Consider the following 6940-nt stretch of genomic DNA (forward strand, 5'->3'; position numbering starts at 1 on the left):
GAGAGATGGATGGGTGGATGGATGGATGGATGGATGGGGGACGGCCTGGGTGGGGGGCCTTGAGGGAGGGGTAGGGTTCCAGGGTGGGGGGGTCCCCAAGAAGAAGGATTGATAGTTAATTAGGAACCAAATGGTCTGTAACTCTGAGAGTGCACAAAATACCCTGTGCACTCTCAGAGCACTCTCAGAGTGGCTTAATTTTTAATTTAGAGAACCATTGTCCTACAACAAACATGTGTGCTTACACACACACACACGCACACGCGTGCGCACACACACACACGCGCGCGCGCGAGCAAGCGCACACACGCACGCACGCACGCACGCACGCACGCACGCACGCACACACACACACACACACACACACACACACACACACACATGCCTGAGGCAAAAAATACACATGGCAACAGCCATGAAGACACACTTGTACATTGCCAAAATGCATACAATACCCCCCCCCCTATACACTCACTTGTATATGCATAGATGCACACACATCCAGCAGCAGTAGTTTCCATGTTGTTAACTTTTCTGAGACCAAGCGGACAACATGGATTCCAAGACGTTTCCATCCTTCACAGAGAGAGCGGACACACTTCCTGTTTCCACAGCGGCACCACTTGGGATCCGATGACAATTTACAGATTCAAACCAGTCACCCCCCCCCCCCCCCCCGATCAAAACCAGTTCCATCCCGATCAAAACCAGTTCCATCCCGATCAAACCCAGTTCCATCCCGATCAAAACCAGTTCCATCCCGATCAAAACCAGTTCCATCCCGATCAAAACCAGTTCCATCTCGATCAAACCCAGTTCCATCTCGGTCCACTCTCTCCTCATCCCAACCTGGAGAGCTGCGTTCAAAAGCCAGGAAATACCACGTCACGTTTCAGTCTCACAGATTCTTCTAGAAACTCCCGTTTGTGAAGAAAAATGACACAGGAAGTGTGGGGGGGACTCTTATTGTGAAACGTTCAAAAACAGGAACGTGGTGATGTCATAGAGTCGGAGGCGGGAGACTAATTGCCGCGCAGATGTTGGCAGCGAGGTGACGAGGGGGGGGGGGGGGGACAGCGTCACAGCGGTGCGTTTGTTCTCCGTTTGTTCTCGGCCTCCTCTCTCCCGGTCTTGGAGACGTCACTCATCGGTGCACTGTGCTGCCGTCGACCTTTGACCTGTGAAACCCCTGAGATTCAAACCTCGGTCTCCCTGTGTGGGAAGGAACACTAATAAGGCAAACATGTTAACCACTAAGAGGGAAAGGCCTCCCTTGGCCAGGGGAGATGCAAGGCCTTTTTGTTCTTCAGACAAGAGGCACCACTACTACCTGCTCTGTGACACCACATAGAAATGCCTCCTGCACTGTATAATCCTCAGTGTTCATTTAACTCCAAGCCTCATAAGTGTACAAACGTTTGTTCTCTATTGGAGTTAAATTAAGCGTGAGGATTTTACTGTATGTTTTTTTGGATAATGAGCGGATAAAATTGTGAGTCTTTTCTATTCTAGTAGCTCCCGTTTTTTAGCAGACTCCATTTCATATCCCATGTTTGTTTTTTTGTTTTGTTTTTGTCAGTATTGTCAATATAGTATTTGCATGCACACTGCACAACTTTTTTTTGTTTGATTTGATCGAGGCCTTATCTGGGACAGGCTGCTCCCTCCATCTTCATATTTTCAACTATAAATAAATCTCCATCATTATGTGAACACAAAACTGCCCTGAAATACCCTGAACAGTACACAACTCTCTTTCTTTGGTTTGGTTTGGTTTGGTCTTAACTCTTTAAGACCTGAGAACGCATCTGTGTGTCATTTTTAGATTTCGTTGGGCTATTCAAAAATAGCAGATGTACAAGCTCATAGCGCGGCACCGAGTGCCGCGCTATGAGCTTGTAGATCTGCTATTTTTGAAAAATCGTGAAAAATGTTGTGCAAATCTTTGAATATATATATATTTAAAGCGAGCATTTCTAGCTAAAATGTTATTGCTTCTGGGGATTCTACAAATGTCTTCTAAATCAGTTTAAAACAGTTTTCTGAAACACTTATGTTGCTATAATATTAATGTCAGTGTCAAGGAGCCCCACAACGATATGTATTTGGCTGCGGACCCCCATCTAAAAAAATAATAATCCAGGGACCCCCAGAAGCAAAGATTTGAGTAAAAAACAATTGCTTTATAGATATATATTCAAAGATTTGCAAAAAAAAAACACAATTTAAAAAAAAATAGCAGATCTACAAGCTCATAGCTATGAGCTTGTATATCTGCTATTTTTGAATAGCCAAAAGTATAAAATATGGATAAAGTGGTTACACAGATGCGTCCCCCGGTCTTAAAGGGTTAATTTGGTTTCACAGTAATCTGGGATAGTTTACATGAGATATAAATGTCCTCAGCTGAACTCGGCCTAAAACGATCCAATGTTTGGTTCTTCTCCTACACGTTGGTCACGGTATTGAAGGCCTGTATGCTAATATTTATACATGATAAAATCAACATAAAAGTGTTAAGACATGCGCGACAAAGTAGCACTTATGTGAAACGGTCCGCTTTATCTATGTGTACGTACGTACTAACCCAACATTATGCGTTGTTCCAGCTTTTTTTTCATCTCTCTCACTCGTGCCCGTGGGCGTGTTGCTGCTATATCCCCCACATTGAAATTCTCAACCCACACATGGGTACGGCTTGGGGAGGGGGGATAGTGGATTCTAAAAGCACCCGCTGGTTTATAAAATCACCCGTCAAGTGCACACAGACACTACAATGGCTTTGTGCGTTGGACCATGAGCCATGTTGCCAGCCTTGGAGAGAAATAAGCAACCGCAGTCCGCAGGTCTATGAAAACAAAAAGAAGCAACTAGCCACATGAGCACTTCAAACTACTAACTAGAGCTTTCATATCCCCTAAATATTTCAGCCTGGCTCGACTAATAATTGACAAATTAGCCCAGCCCGTCAGTCATTTTTCTAAAGAAGCCTTATTTCTCATTAAATCTTGGTAATTCGTTAAGAACAGGAGTCATTCTACCCTAACAGTCTATATTTTATTTAAAAAACAGCTTGGAGCAAATAGGGCTATATAAATATATACACTTCCCCATAACCATTTTAAAAATGATTATGGTTATTCTATGAAATATATGTTTCATAGAATAACCGTAATCATTTTTGCAATGGAGAAATCACAATGTTACCTTCTGGCCGCTGCCTGTGCTTTCATTTGAAGAAGTAATCCAACATTTACTTTGAGGTGAAAAAGACATGAAGAAAGTTCTGAAGATCCATTATTTATGTCATGTTATGGTTTAAACTTTAAAGGGAGCTCTCTACTGCTGCGTCATGACAAGACAGTGATTGATTTGACCTAGGCTACTTTAGCGTTGCGCTGCCCTGTTGATTAATTATTTGGCATCAGCTGTGTAGGAATATATAACTATTTTAAATGGCTTTCATATACTCTTGGGGATCTGACTAATATGACAAGTTGCTTATTGTGAACACAATAGCCTACGCTACAAATTAATTAATATGTGAATTTATTTGGATGTAAAAAAAACGTAGACCCAGCTCAGCCGGTGCCGACGGGCCGGGTCGGGTCCCGTTGGGTTTGGGCTAAAATCTTAAGCACTTACATTTTTTATAAGATGATCGGATCATAGTGTGATTTTCATTTTGGCTGCTGTCTCATTAAACCCATGCTGCGGGACGTGCGGGTGAATATTATATTATAGCCTATATTATATATATTAGCCTGCTATATTATTATTATATTCCCCGCGTAAACGCTACGTTCATGACCCCCCAAAATAACCATATTTGAACTGGGGACCCCCCCATTTTGTTTGACTCGGTTCCACAGATAAATATTGTGAAAATAGCAGATCTACAAGCTCGCCAGGCGTTGGGTGCTCCATTGTGGTCTCGACCCACAGGTTGAGAACCACTGCATTAAAAGCTCCAAGCAAGTTACATGTCTAGTAGGCTATGTTGTTGACCACGTAATGTAATGTTTTTGGTTTAGTGATAGGCTACTCCGTGGCGCGCGCGCGCCTCATTGTATGCTGTCCAAAATAACAGATCTGTATCTGTCGACACGACATGATGCAGCGCCGTTGATAGCTTGTGTGTCTGTTATTTTGGGTAGGTAGGCGACGCACATACGCATCGCAGCAATGTGTCTGGGTTTGAGAGGCTTTGATTGATGTAAACTTAAAATTTAGCTCTGTTCGGGATTACTGAACAAAGGTGGATGATGAAAGATAACGGGGACAATATGGATGTAAGTTAACTTTAACTGCGTCACTTCAGAGGAAACTATGGAGCAACTTCAGAGATGTTTACACACCCCTGGAATCCATTAGAACGGTGGAAATAGAACGATAACAGCCAACGTGAGTACATAGGCTATAGACCTTTCCTAAAACTGTCCAATTTATTATACCCATGTGCTACTGTTTGTCTGTGTACCACGTAGGAGCGTTGTCGCAACATGATGTAATTAATTATTTGGGAGCAGCCAGTGTGTACCAATAGTATACATATTTTCAATGGCTTTCATATACTATTCCGGATCTGACTAATATGACAAGCTTATTGTGAACACAATAGGCTACAAATTAATATAAAAATGTATTTGGATAAAATAAAAAAAAAGAAGGAAAACAAGCCCAATGTGGCTTATAATAATCAGACCAGGCAACAGTGCAGACAGGTAGATAGGCTAGAGCATATATTGGATCGGGATGACGGCTAGCGCAGTCTTCTCTTAAAGGCAATGGCTTCTGGCACGGTGATTGGTTTTATCATTGTAACGCCCAAACCACACCTATGCATAATGTAACGGGTAGCTCAGGTGTTTGGCGGGTCACGGGGGTGCCATAGAATACCGAATTTTGCGGGGAAACGCCTCTTGCCTAGTCCGAAATCCCTAATTAGTGGTTTGTTCAAATGTCCCTGGGAATAGGGCCCGTACAGACAGACACACAGGCGGGCTCTCTAACCATTCAGCTATGCCTCCCCCAATTACAATGGTTTTGCTTAAAACTGGTGGAAACGCGGGCCGGTTCGCGGCCGGTTCCGTCAAAGCACCGAGGTTACAATAATCTAGAACCGAACCAGTTCTAGAACCAAAGTCATTTTGGTGGAAAAGGGGCCAGTAGTGTGTTCCCAGGTTTTTATTATGAGACCTGCTGTCTCATGGTGGTTGGTTATTGTGTTGTACAGTAGGTTTTATTGGACAGTCTCATGGTGGTTGGTTTATTGTTCAGATGAAAGCCCACAATTCTCAGAGGTCCACTAGAGACAGGGTCATTGAAAGCAGTCAGGAAACATCGAGGGGAGAGAGATCTGGACGGTTCCTCTGCTCTGCAGGGCTGCTGGCACGACGCCGAGTCCCTCCTGACGCAGAGGTGGCACTGAACAACTTTAACCTCCACATCCTCTGAGCTACTGTAGGGTCACGCGCTGTCTGGGCACGACTTTTATACAACCGCTGCCATGTTCTCAGGCCTAGTTTGGAATATACACACCGCTAGAAAACTGCTGGTTGTCTGTTCAAATCTGGTCAGTTGAGCTAGAGAGTTAAGAGTTCAGCTGAGGATGACAAAGCTTTCTGTAATGTTGAAAAACATTTTAACCACCGTCAGTTTACTCTAGACTTAGTAAAAATGTAGCTGGGTTGGCTCTGTACTCGGATAACTTTTTTTCCCCGTTTACACCTAATCCCTTCGCCAAAAATAGCAGATCTACAAGATCACAATGTGTCGCAACGCTATTAGCTATTTTTTTGGCTAATATGTTCTCCCAAGAATATGGATGCTGGGGTTCAAGTGGTTCATCTCTAATCTCAATCATATCTGATGGTTCTTTAGTTTACGCTTAGTTGACATGGCGATTCTTAAATATACAGTACGTGGCTGATAAGATGAATCCAAATAGATACACTCTTTGTAGCTTTAGTTTTATTGTTTTGCGTTGACATCCACAGTTCATACCTACCCTGATCGGCCTGCCTTGCCAAACACCCAGAAAGGCACAGTGGCGGTTTTTATTAGGATGATGACTGTGTTTTATTTAATGTGGAGTTTGGAGAAATCTTTTGTTTGCTTATTCTCCTGTTGATTCTGTTTTGTTTGGAACTTGGCTTTGGGTTCCGGACCAGCGGGGTTCTGCTGCTCGGACCCTCAGCGCTCCAAACAATAGGTGGAAGCCATCGCAGATCCTTCCTGTTGGGAACATAGAATACTTAGAGACCCCCCTCCCCCCATACGCCCCTTCCAGTCCATTCTTTCACTCTTTTTTTTCATCCATGTCTCGCTCAGACCTCTACTTGGGTCTCTTTGTACCCCTCCCTCCCACCCCCCCCTCCTCTCTCTCTCTCTCTCTCTCTCTCTCTCTCTCTCTCTCTCTCTCTCTCTCTCTCTCTCTAATCACTAAACCAAACATTGGAGTCAACTTCCTGTCCATCTGGGGGAGTTTTTAGGACCGCCCCTTCCTGTCTGCGTTATCACTCCATTGTGTTCACTTCCTGTTAGCCCGGCCTGGGAAACAACCAGAGAGAGAGAGAGAGAGAGAGAGAGAGAGAGAGAGAGAGAGAGAGAGAGAGAGAGAGACAGACAGACAGAGATTGAAAGAGAGAGGGGGTTTGATTGAGAAAGCTGATGATGATTTTGCCAGCTGTGCAGGTGAACTTCTAACAAAAGATGTTGTGAAAAGGGGTCACACTGCGTTTGGTGACCGTGGAGATTTGAACAATCACCCTGTGATAAATTGTCACCTTTGTGAGGACATTCTGTATTGTGCGCAGCAGTGAGGCAGTCAACTGAGACAATGTGGACGTTAAAAATACAGCTGGGCATATACTGTAGGAGTTGGTCTCTATTGTATCAAAACGTTAGCTTTGTATCTACACTCTTTGTATATTATCAA

At 43.8% G+C, this 6940-nt stretch overlaps 1 long non-coding RNA gene across 1 annotated transcript; it reads left to right on the forward strand.

The window, feature by feature from the left end:
* The first annotated feature begins 113 nt into the window (after window positions 1–113).
* Window positions 114–6701, forward strand: LOC308100428. Its single transcript, XR_013934443.1, has 2 exons — window positions 114–5599; window positions 5659–6701. It is a non-coding gene; the product is annotated as an uncharacterized lncRNA (long non-coding RNA).
* The last annotated feature ends 239 nt before the right edge of the window (window positions 6702–6940 follow it).

This window comes from Gymnoscopelus braueri, assembly GCF_963280865.1.
Source record: "Gymnoscopelus braueri genome assembly, chromosome: 14".
Taxonomy (NCBI): domain Eukaryota; kingdom Metazoa; phylum Chordata; class Actinopteri; order Myctophiformes; family Myctophidae; genus Gymnoscopelus; species Gymnoscopelus braueri.